The 17414-nt window shown below is 37.0% G+C and overlaps 1 protein-coding gene across 4 annotated transcripts in view; it reads right to left on the bottom strand.

Moving 5' to 3' along the window:
* Positions 1 to 17414, bottom strand: part of LOC132912277 (poly(rC)-binding protein 3) — an 86168-nt gene that overhangs the window by 39795 nt on the left and 28959 nt on the right. The window lies entirely within an intron of this gene.

The raw sequence follows: 17414 nt of genomic DNA, 5'->3' as shown, positions 1-17414 counted from the left end.
TCTATCCTGTGTGATTTTTTTTTTCTTTTTTTCTTTTCAGATTACACGAGCCTTTCCTGTTCAACGTCAAAGATAGATTCTACAAATACGTTGATATTTCTTACCTATCGATTCGATACTAAATTCGGTACACTTTTACAGTACATAAAAGATATAACTTAGAAGAAACGAGGCTGGCACCCCGCTGGGGGTAGCCACCCACATGCTATATTTATTTTATTTTTTTTTCTTCACCAATAAGATATAACACTTTACCAAATGTCCATAAGGACAATTTGTAAAATAACCAAAATAAGAAAAAAAAAAAAAATCTTTTACAGTGGAACTGTTTGAAACCGAATATTACGAATTACGCGAGTTTATTTGTACTGCAGATGTCTTTCTTTTTTCCTCGTGTTTGATGAACATGTTCTTAAGAAATCGATTTTTCTACAAAGCAGTTACGAAGCTATTATAGAAATAGAAAAAGCTGTTAAGGTCGACATATATGTTCGAATATCTTCAAACTTCTGAACTTTGCTACGAATTTCCCGGCTGATGTAGTACGAAGGAGGCGTTAACTATTCAACGTTTGTAGATCAAATCTGAATACAGCAGGGTCCGGTTATTATAATGGATAATGTTATCAATCGATTATCGTTACCATAATCAGTCGGTGCCGAAATGTCTTCGTTAAAAATTCATTAAAAAGTAATTCAAGCTTCCTATTCGTAATCGAATGTATTATAATCAAGCTTCCGCTACTGATATCAATTTTCATAATTAGACTCGAGGACGAACGATAGTAGTTGTTGGAAAATTCGCATCGAATGCAGCTTTTCTTCGAAACTTACCTTTAACCGAACCATGTGTTTTATCTGTTGCATATTACACACAGAGCAAGAACTTGGAGAAGTATTATGAGTATGAAGCGTATAATATATTCAGAAGTTAATAAACGCAAACAGACGACAGACAATGCTCGACAAGTTTCTCAAATAAATTCCACACTGTTTTAAAGAACAGTCGTCCGTAAGAAGTGTGACGTTGTATCAAATGTGTGTGATAAATATAAATTTTACAAATGTCATAATCGTTCGCGATAAAGCCAGTTCAATATTGAAGGTTTTTTATCGTCTGTGTAATTATTATCAGCTGATTATTCTTATCAAAAACTGCAAGTTACAAAGTGACCATAATAAGCCGATTCCGCTGTGCATTTAAGGCCGCACAGTTCTCTTTAAAATAAATAAATAAAGCGACGATTAAATGAAAATTGTAATTGAAATCATAGATCTCGTTTCCATATTTCCTAGAAATCGCGATTACAGGTTTTAATAGCGAAACATTGAACGATAATGAAGAAACGAAACTCCAAGTTTTCGCAGTTGTTCCATCAATTTGACTCCTCGTTTTACCAAGATTGCACATCGTCGTAATATGCTTCTTCGTGGCTATACAAACGAGCAGCGTTAATGAAATAAAATTCTGACAATAAACAGCTCGCAGAAAAATCAGCTTTATCTTTATCAGAAGAAAGAAAAATTTCAAGGATAGCCATATCGTTTCATCCTGCAATCGCAGCGATAAGTTTCTCTCATGGACGTTACACCGAAAATAAAGCAACGATGCAACAACGTACCATGGAAATTTCGTCTCGTCTAACGAAAACGATCACTCGAACGCGGATGTTATTGAGCGTACGAGCGATATCTCGGGTTCGTTTCCACGCGATACGCGTGCTCCTGACACTTGTAATCACTCGCCAGCGCCCAATTACTCGATTAATACATGCGGCATGCATCTATATAATAATTAATTCGGCGCGCGTTCAATCGGAAGCGATCCTCGCCACACGTCTCGATGTCGTTTTGCACGGTCAGACGATTTTTGCCAGCGGCGTTGAATAATCGTCGGTGTATTATGAAATTTTCGTTATTTCACCTCGTTCGTGATTTATGAAATTATCGTTCTTCCCCTTTGAAATTCTACGATTTCTAGCTTATTCCATTTATTATTCGTTTAATACTGGATTTTTCAGTGTAGGATTCGTTAGATTTAATTTTTCATAGCGAAACGTAATTATCTTATCTGATTATATAAAGCTATTTTTACGCGAGCTGACAGAACCTGGATTTTCCTAAGTTGATATTTTATACAGACACTTAACTTTATTAAATTTGTTAGCGTAATACGCTGCACTTTCAGCTTTAAGATATACTTAGATTCTACTTTTTATAGTAAAGTAAAATTCTCCTCTAAAATTTGATGGACAGCGTGTACCTTTTTTAAAGTCATTTTATAATAACTAATAGAATTTATACGACTCTTGAAGTGAACCGTTTCATCTTGCGAGATACATGAGAATATTTCAAGTTCCTCGGTCTCACTTTCAAGGAAAAGTTCTATTACACGAACTAATTACTAATTACTAATTACAATGTCTGAAAATTGTAACCTGAAACGAGGGCAAATCCAAATGTGCTTTAGTCTCTTTCCATCTCGAAATGTTAGATAAGACAATACAATTCGATTGAATTTAAACGTGTCGTACAAATGTAAGAAACAGCAGATTTATAAACGTAGTAGTCAATAGCAACGTTAAATATTAGTATATGGAACTACGATAAAAGTGTTCGATCGCTGCAAGTTATTATGGTTCACGTGGATTTATAGAATCGTGTAAAGAGTGAGTACAATGTACACAGCGTGTTGAAACGTCAAGATAATTAGATTCAACTAGGTTGCCAGACAAGTGAATTATAATACAGTGCAAGGCGTTAGTCAATGTATACTTGTTATTCCAACATGCATCTTCATTTCTTTCTTTTTTTTTCTTTTTTCTTTTGAAGTCTTTCGACAGAATAACTTAAATGGAAACACATGCAAAAACGTAGCTATGTGGCAAAAGAACGAAGCCTAACGTACGAGAAAGCGTACACGGTATGTTACGGACGATGTGAACTGAATTTACGATGCTCGAGTCTTTCACGTGGCTGTCAGTATAATGTCACAGCGAATATAACTTTTATCGAGACAATTTTACCAAGTATGATATTTAATTACTCGTTCTTTTTTATTGACGTTCTAATTTGAAATCTTTTTTCATATGGGAAATAAAAAGTTAAACATTTTTGTACAGAAAGGAGAAATATATTTAATGTCGTTTTGTGTAAGGATAAAATTTGTAAGGATTTTCTTTACGATTTTACAATTGTTATAAAGCATCAGATTATTAGAAGTTTTAGAAAAATCAACAATTTTGTTCTATTTCACTCAACAGTTGAACTACAATTTTATCGTAAAAATCGATCAATTACAGTTTAAACAGAGGATAAAGGAAATGAAAGAAATCTTTTTTCGCAAAAATTCGTACAAATATACGATATTCATCAAATTCCATCAAATTTGATAAATCCATGCAGTTTCATAAAAACTATCATTTTATTCTACAAATTTATCTACGACGTTCAAAAAATTCTCACATACAATTTTAACCTTCAGTCATGTTTTCACAGTATTTTCTCCTATTACGTTACGAAGATCTTCAACTTCGAATCTTAAAACAAAACTTGCACAACACATGTAAATCAAGAACACGATCTGGCTCTTCGATAACACTCAAAGACCAAAAATCTCCTACAAACTTACCAAAATATAAAGTTTTTTTTACACGATTCTAACCAGTGATTTCATTACAAGAATCTTCCAGCTTGTTCGAATAAAACCTCCTGATCCTAAACCTTGCACAACTTACGTAAACCAGAAGAACATTCTATCACTTTCCAATAGTGTAACACACCATAATATGCTATACTGAAACACCAAAGATTTCCTACAATCTCACCAGAACAAGAGATTTCGTTACAAAGCTCCCTAATGCTAAAGCCATCCCAACTTACGTAAACTAAGCAGAAAGAAGAAAAGACCTTCCATGATTTTCCAATAGTACACGTATTATCATATCAAAGTATTATTGTCCGAAAAGTTTCTTTCGTTTCATAAGGAGATAATAGATGAACGATTTCTGTTTTATATTATTTTATTGAATTATTATTTTTATTGAATTTCTATTATTATATTCGTGCATAATTCAATAAACTAATATAAAAGAAAAAACATTTTCTATAGTTTCCCTATAAAACGAAAGAAACCTTTCGGACAAGCTAATAGAAAAATCGCTGAAAATCGTCTAATGGAGTATTCACAGGTCTGGCCGATAATCAACCTAATTTTATCGTACGGATCGTCCAATTCTCGAGAACATTCTCCTCAACTATTCCAACGTACATATGTACAAAGTTACAGTCGCGCTGCCTCTCACGTTCAGCTCAGTCTCGAGCGATTTGCGCTGTAGCACGCGACAAACACAAGTACATACGTACGCAAACAGTCGGCCACTCGGAACCTATAATTAGTTGCGCGTTCGTGGTCGATGTCCAGCCAGATCTCGTGTCTTCGTTGACACGCTCTGACCCCACGATAATGTCACCGCTTAGGCTTCTGGGCGAAGCAGGTATGCGCCAGTGTGCGCTACCTCTAAACTTAGATGACGACTAGAGAGCACAGAGGGAAGAAGGACGGCCGAGATGCCAGGCGTCTCGTTCCACAGGAGACGATGCCACGAACGTTGCGCGTATCGTGCTAAATTCTTGATTTCTCGGGCGACAGCCCATCGAAGAAAGCGGATCCTATGTTCTCTTGCGACGCGACATCGTCTCTTTGAATCGCGTGCACGCGTTCCGCGGATATTCTAGCCATTTTCTCGTCTATTTTCGGGGAAACGGAATGGAGGCGAAGGAAACCGAGCTTGATCCAACCGTTTCGAATTTAATTTGTCGAGAAGCTTTCGAGGTTTGCTGGTCGAGCTTGTTCCAAGCTCGCTCGATGGACGATAAACGTGAAATCGGTAAAAGGCTGTCGAGTCTCTCGAGAGAAGCACCGTTTTTGGTTGTTCAATTCCTTTTCGAATATTCCGACAGCTTTCGGTTTTTAGGGTAATAGTCCAGCCACCTAGAGTTTCCAAGCGTGAAATTGCTGGATTTTCCAGTCTTCGAAGAAACGTTGTAGTTGTTCAACTTATTTTCGGGACTCGAAGAGTTTCGAGTATCCCGAATAGTCGTCTATGGCCTAGAATTGCACGCGTGAAATTGGTGGATTTCTGAGTCTCTGAAGAATTTATTTCTGCCACTGTGACAGTTGCGAGTGATCCGAGTAGTCAACTATGACCTAGAATTGCAAGCGTGAAATTGGTGAACGCTTTAGCCTTCCAGGATCATCCCGTGTCTTTGGTTCGAAATTTATTTTTGCCACTTTCGAGTCGCGAGTTTTTAAGGCAACCTATTGCCTAAATTTATATCCGTGAAACCGCTGCAGTCTCGAGTTTTTCGGGATTACGAGCTTTTGGGAGCTTTGCGAGTACTGAGTTTTCGGAGCCACCAACCATGGCCTAGAATCGTAAGCGGAAAATTGATGATCCTGTCAGTCTCTGAATATTTAAGACGGTCATCGTGGATTTGTTGAATTTTCATGTTTAAATATTAATTTTCTGCCACGTCAATTCCGTCGCGATCCGCGCGGGAACAGGCAGGACTTTTCGATTTTGCAATTTAATCGAGTTAATTTCGCTTGTATAAATAAATCGTTAAGGAGTCAGGAACAGGTGATGGGCCGGTAAACGTGACATTTTTCAAAGAGCGACAGTTTTTCCAACGTAATTGCGTCGGTCTCGATGTCGCAGTTAATTAAAAGGTTTTAACGCGGCCTCACCGCGAAACTAATTACGCTAAATCCCGCGCGGACAAACCGACGAATTATCTTTCTGAAAACGGAAAATTAACGCGCGATGTTCCAGCGAATCAATGGCAACCTAATTGTCAGTTTGCGAAGGTAAAGTGACCTTTGTTAATTATGTCGCAGGAGACGCTTTTGCAAAGTGCAAAGGTTAGTTTCACGCGAACCGACCGTTTTAATCATTTAATCATTCTTCTCTCAAGACCAGAGACTGGATTTCTTCTTTCAAATTACTTTTACGAAGAAATTTGACTTATAAATAGCGTTTAAAACGAGCTCGGCTGACTTCTTTCCGATGTCGTTAAACATATAACAAAGAGTATAACTGGACTCATACGAGAGAAATAACGTATAAACCTAAGCGAAGATCTTACTTAAATTTCATTGGAAACTTTTCGAAACTTTATTTCGATCCTTCTTTTTCTCTACGTTTCCATTTATGAAGATAATCAGTGTATGACTTGTGGAAAATTCATATGTTTGTTCGTACTTTACTACTGTATATTTCAATTATAAATTATACAAATTATAATTATATAATTCCAATAACACATGAATAGAAAATTGCATTATTTATGTAAAGCGTAGGTAGAAACAGATCGTCCATAGTCCGACACGTTACGTTTGAGTATCAGGCTTTTTTTATCCTAACAACTTTTGTCCGATCGACGTGTTAAAATTATTACGAAATTGGAAAATAAGTTAGAAAATACTCGTTCACTGTGAAACCAAACGTTTCACAAGATATAAATCTTCTTTTTCTAATATAAATCTTCTCTTTATAAAAGTTATCAAATCCTCTGACTAGCTGAGCAGCAAATTAGACTGAATTCACTATTGATTTTTTATCAAGATACATCAAGATACCTAGGATCTTTTATTCGAATAATGAAGAGTAATGATGAGAAAGAGCAAGATCATCGCAATAAATGAGATTGCACCGTGTATTTTCGTCTTAGAAACTGCTTACTTTCAGTTTCGGTTCTACTTTCATTCTACCAAAGGAAGCAAACGAAATTGTATCGAAAAAGGTCTCGCTAACATTCCCAACCGCATTCCTTGTCCGACTCGGAACAAAATCGACGAGTCAGCCAAACACGCTAAACTGCTCGAAAAACCACCATTAGCGGCGTTATTAGACTAGTCTGAAACGCGGCGTGTACACTTAATTGCCCACTTTGCATCAGCTTCTTTGTACCATTTCTGGAACCATCCTAAAGCACTCAAAGGACTCTGGTCCCTTTATAGCTCATTTCCACGAGCGTAAAGCTTCCTACACACGTTGCAACTAAATCACGTGGCGATGCATGAGATCTAGATTTTACGACTGTTTGCGGGATGTCACAAGTATAATTTATGACAGCGCTGATGACATCGTGGTCATCTTGGCGAAAATAGATTTCAGAGTATTTAAATTTTCGATCAGAATATTCGATATTATCCTATGTCCTGTCTCAAATTATTTATGGGTATTGTTTCTACCGACTCTGCTCCGATATTCTACTTTATGAGAAGAATTTGCCAAAGATTTGTAGAAGCTACTCGGAAGAATTCACAGCCGAAGAAAGAAGCGAGCAGTTTCTCAAAACTCTCGCGTATCGAGGGAAAATTTTACATTTCAAACGATTAAATACCAATTCTCTGGAAATATATTAAAGCACACTTAAACGACTTTCATAATAAATTTTCCAAATTCAACCCAATGTATTCGCAGAGAAAAACAAAAGTCCCGAGCATAATTTTCTTTAAATTTTTAATATTCTACGCTGTTAATAATAGATTTCAGTTCTATCAAAAACACCATAAAAACACGACAGTCCTTCCAACAGTAGCTTTAAAACCTACGGTCCCTTTTTAATATCCGGAAGAATAAACAAACTTGCATTGAGCGTCTACGTGCAAAAAGAGCCTAACGTCGACGATTCCTTTGTTCCACGTCGGCCTATCCGCTTCTCCACTGCGTCTCGCGAAATAGTCGACGTCCGCTGCGTAGGAAGGAACACACGGGAAAACAAAAGAAAAAGGAAGAAGGGATCCGAGAAGGCGCCAAGCTTCGTAAATCATCGCCAACCCTCCCCTCAGTCGCTACCAGGGAGCTGGACAACGCGTCATCGTCGACGAATCTCCTTAGAAGCAAATATAGCTGGAACAAGAAGACATCGACGAGACGAGGCTGGCGCACGGCCAATTAGAGAGGTCACTACCGTACGCTGTTCCAATCGGTCGCATGATTCTCGCTAGATCCTTTACGGAAGGGTTCCAGTTTCTAGGGGTTCTAGAAGAGGAACAGGATGATCGAGCATCTGGGATGAGCCACAGCGTGTTTCATACTCGTGCGGAAAAAATTGCTTCGTCTTGGAATTATTAGACAAACGAACGTGCACGACATACCGACACAACGATTGGACAGTTGCTGGCCAAGTTCCAGAATCTTTCGCTGCAGGATGTGGAAGAATGCTGGATTAGTTTGCTGCATGTATTTGGGATTAGAGTATAGCGAGTTTTGTTGATCTTTAGTATTAGAAAACATTAAGTAGATAGAGATTATGACAGAGAGGAAGGCTATTTCTAGTGATAGAACAGAGGTAGTTTTATTTTTCTTTCTTTTTAGAATGGTACATCAAAGGACGATTGCTAATAGCAATAGTCTTTGGTAATAATAGCAACGATCGAACTATACGATGGCTACGACTTAAAATTGATTCTCGTAGCTCTTCGCTTGTAATTACGATCGCACAAGCTAATTGTGATTGTGTTTGATAAGGATAATGGCAACTTAACTGTAGGATGAATTCTTATTTCAAAATTCTTATTCATAGTTGTCCACTTGCGATACTGATTGCATAAGTCAATGGATATTTATAATCTGTTTATTAATAGGAACAATTTAAGTGTAGTATTATTTGGACTGCAAATTTCTGATCCTGTTTCTCCTACTTTCAATCTTGATCGTGATTCCTCTGTAATTATTTAACCTTTGTTTTCAATTATTTTTACCTTCGATTTTGATCGTAATTTTCCGTAACTGGAAACTGAAACAAAAGCAATCTGTGCGTTCTATGTAAAAGAAAATTACATTTGTATGAAATGAAATATGTCTATGTTTCAAGTGATAACGAAAGCGATTATTTTTATAATAAAAAATCTAATTTCAAGATTTTATCAAATATTTCATTAAATGCTTGGCCTATCGCGTTTTACCTACAGAAGCAATTTAACACGTTCGTCGCTACGTCGCACATATTTATGCGACAGGTATACTTCCGTGGGGGCCCCGTCACCAAATGATGCTGACGCTCTTCTTATTCGAGTTAATTAATTAAATATACGATATTATATATAGGATATACAACATAAAAATATTAAAAACACATTATACCATACTTTTTATTAATTTATATTCTGGATAATATATTACATCATCCTATATCGTATAGTATTCGTTAAAACATTCCAAACACATTTGGGGTGATTTTGGGCACTTCGAAATATAGTCAGACTCCGTTATGACTACTCACTTTCAAATATATTTTCATACTGTTTACCGAACATTTTGAGGATGAAAAAATCACCGATGTACGTCTCACAAGTATGCTTCTCGACTAAATGGAAGATCTGAGGTATCTGCCATGAGATCCCTCGGAATACTCCAGCTGGATAGCTTATCGCTTTCTCCATCTCAGAAATAAATAATCTTTTCTTTATAATGGATCAAGGGGGATAAACAATGAATCGAAGGCGATAAACGATGAATTCCTGCTTGTCGCTCTATTTACGTTCTGCGTACCGGCGGTCGGATTTGGGCCCCGCAGGAAACTTAGCCGAATCGCGCTGGGCGACGAACGTGTTAAAGCAGCGTCTATACTTTCACCACTGTTGTTCCTCTCTTTTGCCACAATTGGGGGAATCTATTTAAGCGCGACTTAATTAACGTTTAAGTCACGGATCGATAGTTTGTTCAAGGGTTGCTATTACGATTTTTTTACCTGAGTTCGAACGAGAAGTAACGAATGGTTCGTTTAAAGATTACCCATGTTCTATCGATACGTGCATTTCTCTGGCTGACTAATACCATTTCCAACGCGACGTTTGAAAACCGAATTGCCTTCCATTTGGTTGAAATCCTAGGACCCTTCTTTTCCAATAATTTCCTTCCTCCTATGAGAATCAATTAAGGTTACTACTTTTCTAGCAATTTGATAAGATCAAATTTGTCTGCCCATCGTCGATTGAAATTTTTGCTTTGTGATTAATTTTCCATATCGAAAATAACCAATTTTAAATTAATTAAACAGCCTCTACGATTGTTTGCTCTTAGCTATTATCGTCTCTTACGTGTTTGACTCTTTCCAAACATCAATACGCGTGATTAAATATCGCAGTATCGATTCATCTTTTTCCAAAGTAAATTTTCACGACTATATTTTGTTTATAGTCTTTGAATGGTAACAATTTCATTTTATCATCCGTAAGTACAAAATTTCTCAAAATTCAACGCTTGTATTTTTCTCGAATTCGAATCTCGTAAATTGCAACAATTCTCCTCTCAAAATTTTCAACTATTACTATTACTAAATGTCTTCTAATTTCTAATTCTATATCTTTTTGTGCCATTTTATCTTTTTTTCTATGATTTTTCCAAATAGTCCATAGTCACAGCGTTTTATCAAATCACTATCGCGTTATTAACGTTGTGTCTAAGGAATCTTCTTCGTTATCAAACAACAAGAATTTCATACGTCAGTAGCGACGAAAGATATCGTTGCAGCGTATTTGATCAGACGACCGAACCTTCGACAATTTGTCCTGGTACCATCGCAATGTCACGGCCGTTCCTCCGACGCGAGTACCATCGCGTGGCATCGACATAAATATCTGGCGTAAATCCAACCCGTGTCTTATCTTACCTCTGCTCGTTTTCTTTCGTGTTCCTTCTGTTTTCCTCTTTATCCTGCGTATGTATACACGTCGAAACTTTTCTCGAGTTTTCAACTACTAAGTCTACACGTTAACCCTTTGGTCACGAAAGACTAGCGTTAACACGGATGATGAACAGTTACAGCGTTACCGTTATGTTGATTATCAGTTTATTTATTTATTGAATAATTTGTGATTTTTTTAGAAATATTAGGGATCGTTGAATTTTCTCACAAAGGTGATACAAATAAAAAAATGTCAGTGACAAAATTTTCATCGAATCTTTGGATTATTTGTCAACGTCCAAATATTGCAAATCGTTGAATTTTCTTCGCGAAGGCGATAAAAATAAAGCAAAAGTGCAACGATGATAATTCTTTGGATTATCTGATCGAAGATGATAAAAACGAAGAAATATCTCAACGATGAAACTAGGTGATTATAACGATAAGTAGAAAGCATATAGTTGAAGCTGAGAAACAGAGAATGTTGATCCTCGAGATTTCTAGCGTCTAAAAATTGTTAAACATTTTCGCAACACATAGAAACTTCATAACGAAAAGTAAGGGTTATCTCTTGAGAAAAAATAAAATGTATGTTTTACGAGCAATCACTATCAGTCAAAGCTCGTTTCATTCTTCTGTATTACAAAGTTCAAAACGCATTAAGCACTCGATATTGTCTTGATAAGATACTGCACACAAGAATTATCACGATATCGTCGCGAATATAAATATCAGTCTTCGAATGTATTCGTCGGAAGAATATAAATCCATCTAAAAAATTTAGTATCTTCGAAGAGACTAATTACAGTAAATAATTATAAATATAATATATAAGTATTTACCTAATAATTTACTCTATTATTTATTATACTTAAAAAAAGGTCTGCAAATTATTTACTTAATAATTTACTCTATTATTTATTATACTTAAAAAAAGGTCTGCAAATTATTTACTTAATAATTTACTCTATTATTTATTATACTTGCAAAATGGTCTGCAAATTATTTACTTAATAATTTACTCTATTATTTATTATAATTTGCAGACCTTTTCGAAATTTCACATTTTCGACGCAATATGTACCGATAATTAGGGTAAATAGCAATAAAAACAGTTAAACAGAAAGAAAACTTTCAATTCTAACTTCCAGCTGCCTCAAAATCTCGGAATTCATCGTAGCTTTTTAAATATCCACTGTCGAATTAACTTGGACGCGAGAATTAACGTTTGAGACTTGCGCTGGTTCATCAAATTTTTATGCCAATCTCGAATCGTATACGCCATGTTCTACTTTCAAGAACTATCACATTATTGAAGAGCCTCTCTGAATCTTCTGATCTTTCGTTCTAGTCTAAAGACGTTATTAATCTATCCCTAGAAATTCTTCGGATAATAGCAGTAATTAAATATGCAAATAAGGATAATAGTTCAACGATTTCCATTCAAATTTCTGATGGTTCTCAGTTCTGGAATTTTACATAAACATATTCTCCGAGATGTTGGGAGAAAAATATTCAAAATAAATAGAAAGATATTAATACCGTTGTCTATGAGGATACGAATAAGAATTAACCAAGTCCAGAGTTGTTAAGTTGCTATAGAATATTTGAAATAACTTGAAAATTAAAAATTGTTCGAATATGAAGATTTAAAATTAAAATTTCATGAATTTTCCTTTTAAATATACAATTATAGCTAGCCTTCTAGGTATTGAATTTACGAGATTGAACGTGATGCTATCCACAATATTATTCCAGTTATTTATGCAACATTTCTTTCGGATTCTCTTTTTAAATAAAACATACTTCTTATATACTAATTTTTCATTGCAGATGATTTCAAATTCTTTTAGAAACACGCTCAACTCGTTACATAATTAATTATTAATCCTTGGAGAATCAGCGAGGTAATTGGAAGGGTCGAATTGGAAGCGAACGAAGCAGAAGAAGAAGACGAAGAGGATGAACAGTTGCGTGAGATGTCTGTGTACCATTGAAAGGATAATGGAATCATGATAATTCGCATTGGACCAAGCGATTGGCCGACGTCCCTGGCCACTGTCCAGCCTGTCCTACGAGTTCGCAGTGCATATTCTCCCCGCAGACATAATGCTTCTCTGGCCAAAAACGCGGCCAGACGTATTTATTTCGCGCGAAAGAGCCCGCGTATCCGTTTACTCGCTCGCGAGCCTCGCAAACCAACCATTTCGCAACACGCCAGGCCACGACATTATCATCCCCCAAAAAAAGATTCTCCGGGACGTGTCGCCATTTTCCACTTTCTATTTCATCGTCCCCAACCCCTTTAAAAGACGAATTTTTTGAAAAATAATAATATACTAATATTATAATTTTTTGAAAAATAATAATATACTAATATTATAATTTTTTGAAAAATAATAATATACTAATATTATTTTGGCAAAATAATAATGTACGTTTGAACGAATGTAATGATAACATCGCAAGCACGTTGTTGTTATACAGGGTGCGCCGTTAGAATTCGGACAGAATTCAATTTGTAGTTCCCACCATATTAGAATTCAGATGTTTGTGCTGATTGACTCTGAAGTTAGTTAAATATGTCAATAAGTCTTCTATAACCTCAAAATGACAGAACTCGTTAAGCAAAACCCGGAATACGATAGAAGAGCGGCGATTATAGAAAGTCTTCGCGCCGGGTGGATGCCAAAGTGAATCGGAGGAACGACCGTTGGCTGGCCCACAATCTCGAAGATGTTCCTGTTGTGGGCAAAACCAAATTTCCAGCAAGTGTTCACGTTTTGAGCGTTGTCTCAAGTGAGGGCGACGTCATGCCTCCGCACTTCTTCCAAAAAGGCGAAAGAATCACAAAGGAGGTTTATTTGGAGGTCCTGAAGACAGTAATAAAGCCGTGGATGGAAATTACGGCTTCTGGAAGGCCGTATTTATTTCAACAAGATGGCGCACCTGCTCACACAAGTCATCTTGTTCAAAATTGGCTCTCTGACAATGTGGACATGTTTTGGTCGAAAGATTTCTGGCCTCCTAACAGTCCCGACCTAAACCCATTGGACTATTACGTGTGGGGCGTTATCGAGAGACAAACTAATAAATGCAGGCACCCCAACGTCAACTCCCTACGAGCTGCTATCGAGTCAGAATTCGCGACAATTAAACGCGACCAGTTGAAGTCAGCGTGCTCGCGCTTTAGAGCAAGAATAGAGCAGGTCATAGAGGCAGAGGGTGGTTACATAGAATAAAAGTTCTCAGCAAGGACCCTTTAAATGAGATATAACAACATTTTCATGTGTTTTTGTGTATTGACTTAAATAAACAACTTTCTGCACAAAACTTCTTTTGTCCGGATTCTAACGGCGCACCCTGTATATTAAAATTAAGAAAGAAGAAAAATAGGAACAGAGAAAGAAAGAAACATCTGCAGCGTGTTTGAATCGGTGGCGAAAGATTCTGACAAGATAGCAAAAGATAGTGTCTTCGCGACGATTATCTGAGAAAAATTTGATGAGCATCAAAGTGGTTAGTTTACTTTTTGTTAGTCTTACTGGATTTAGAAAATAAAAATAACGGAATGAAGAATTAGTTTTATGATGCGATTTATTTGCAGATTATACACGCGATAGATTTTCTTCTTCTTTCTGTTAGTTTATTAAATTAACCACGAATGGGTAGTTCGTTCGAGTGTTTTTGATATCCAATTGCTTCGATATGGAGATAAAGGCACTTTTATCGCGAGTTTGTACTGCGAGAATTATAAACACCGATAGTATGAAAACGCGACCATCGAATTGAATTAAAGTTAGCGTGAAATCCTGATCGGTTCCGGATTGATCGTGGGACGATCGGTTTTATCGCGAACGTGAATCCCATGTCGAGTAAGGGGATTAATCGGCTGACGTTCCAGAGGAATAAAAATTGTTTCAACCGACATTTAAATTTGATGACCGTATCCGATAAAATTAAACTAGATCAAACAATATCGAAGAGTAAATAAATTTAATTATTGTGAAACATCGTATCGTGTTCTCGAAATATTTTCAAGTTTTATATACGTGTGTACGAGATTCGTGTCAAGGAATTTACATCGCCATCTAACTTAAATTTAGGTTGAAGAGAAACAATGCAACACGATAATTCATAAATGCGTTTGATGCGTGACGTTTTCATATGGTCTCTTTGTCACGATATATTAAGCATGCTGACGTAAGAGCGTTGCCTAATTTTACGAAGAAACCTTTCATAAAGAAAGCTTCACATACAATGGCGGACAGAAGAAAGTTTAAAATTGATACTCGAGTGTGTAACGTTTGTATTAAACATTTTTCCCGTACTTAACTCTCGCACGATTATATCCTATACATTCGTTTCTCTTGTCAATTACAATTCAGTTTTGCGAAATTGCAGCGTTTCCCCCGATTTACTCTTTAAACTTTCTTTTCGCTGCCACTGTACCACTTAGAAGTAGAAGAAACTATCACCGAAGTTGAACGAATCGGACTTTGCATATGAAAACATACGACAAACTTATATTATACGCATTTTGCTATTCCGAAATTTTGTACAGACGCATAAAAATCCGCAGTCTACAAACGATAACCGTACTGCAAATTTCTATGAATTCGTATTGGAAATTCAAACCTGAAGAAGACCACAAAATGCACACAATAAGAAAAAAAAAAACATATAAATTACTCCAAAACATATTTCTATAACATTCCACGAACGAAGCAATTCTCTACAAACAGTCCACTCATTTAACTACATCCCCCGTCCCAAAGAAACGCGAATCTGCATTCCGCAAGATTCTTAATCAAACGACAATCACGAAGGAAGATCCCACCCATGTCGCGCAGCAGGACCGCATGAAAGAACGAGCACAGCCAATATTCAGGCGCCTCTATTCGTGTTGTAACTGCGCTAAAGAGAAAAGGGCAGCAACATTCTCGCTCGGAGAAAGGAAAAACGGGTATGAGAGAGCGCGAAGAACGACGGCGGAACAGGGAAGCCCCATCATCTCTGTGGTTGGCGACGCCATCGACATAGAAAAACGCGGGTGTAACGAGATTTGTCATGGAAGTACTTGCCGCGAGTAGAGTAAGAAGCCGCGAGGGAGACGTCGAGAGACGGGGGTTGGTGGTTTGCAGCTAGGAAAAAGGTAGAAGGAGAGAAAAGGGGCCGAGTGAGAGGGAAACCCTGCAAGAGGGTGGGTCGAGTCGAGCGGAGGGTGCGCACCGATAGGATAAAGGGAGTCCCCTGGTCGACCAACCGACGAACCGGCCGTGGAAAGAGCCCTATGGAGCGGAGCATCATCCAGACATGCAGAAACGTGCAATAATTTCCGTGCTGCACTTCAGCACGAACACCGACGTCGGTGTATCGGATACGCGAGCGTTGGGGGATGCTTTGCGTGTATTAGAACCACGTACGTGTGTTACACGCGCGAGTTTAAAAGGTGCACAGTCGTAGAGGGTGGAGACGATAGCGGTGGTTGTTAGTAGCGTTGGAAACGTTCTTCAGATTCTTCGACGATTTCAATGTCGAGCCCCAGAAATTGGGCTGTTACGTGGGAATCGAAGGTTTCGCGAGGTCTCCGAGGATTTAAATGGCGAGATGTTTGCCAGAAGACGGAGTAATAGGTTTTGGGAATGTATTCTTGTTGCAGAGGCGGGGATTTAGGATCGCGAATGGGGATTTGCGTGAATTGGGAAATTTTATTAGAGCGACACATGGTGATACTTAGGAGAGACGGTTCTTAGCGATGCTTTCGATTGGTCGACGAGGTAGCTATTGGACTTCAACGTTGCTCCCGTGTGAAAAATGGAAGATGCGATTCGTCGTTAGGTTCGAGGATCCGCGTTATTTATGCAAATGTGTAGAAGATGCAATGCAAATGGAATGCTAAGGGATCGTAACCGAAGAGAATAAAGATTTATTTCACCTATCAAACGTTGCAACAGGACTCCGCTTGGAATATTTGTTATGTCGCTGCATATTACGCGTGGTATTCGTGTTGCAATATTTTATAAGCGAAATAAATCTCTATGTAGGTTATTTATTCCCTTGGTTATTTTCGTTAATAAAAATATAAAATTCCATGGAAATCCGCAGTCCACTTATCCTATCTTTTCTACGAATAATGATGGTATTTGTACGAATTATAAATATAATAGATATTTATACGAATATGACATTTTTGAAATTCTGACGTATCTTTAAAATTGACACGTTCTATTTCAATGAAAATTTGTTTGCTTTTTAGCTTTTATTTTATTTTTTTTAGTCTCATATATTGTATAGTATATTTTATTATTATCATAGTCTTTTTAATTCGATAAATTCTTCAAATACTGTCTTTAAATTACCATTGCTTCTTCTTCATCTTATTTTGCAATTATAAGGACAGCTTTAGATGGAGACAGAGTCCAGTGGGTATGAAGATGAAACATCGACGCAATTCTGTTAAAATTAATTGCAAGACGTTACGTCATTCCTTGGGAAATTAATCGGAACAAGTCTCTTTTCATAAAACTTATGAGAACGATTATTATATGAAATATCGACGTAAACGCTGGAACACATTATCTTTATTTTAATACTGGATTTATTAAAAGAACAGATTGCGTGACTTTTTCCTGTAAATTGAACGTAACCATACCTGAGATCATCTTATCGTGCTATTTCTGCACGTTAAAAGGCTTATCTCGTTAATGGGAAAATAAG

This window comes from Bombus pascuorum, chromosome 11 (genome assembly GCF_905332965.1).
Source record: "Bombus pascuorum chromosome 11, iyBomPasc1.1, whole genome shotgun sequence".
Taxonomy (NCBI): Eukaryota; Metazoa; Arthropoda; class Insecta; order Hymenoptera; family Apidae; genus Bombus; species Bombus pascuorum.
Note: the sequence above shows the minus strand (reverse complement) of the source record. Positions and strands in the feature narration are given on the sequence as shown.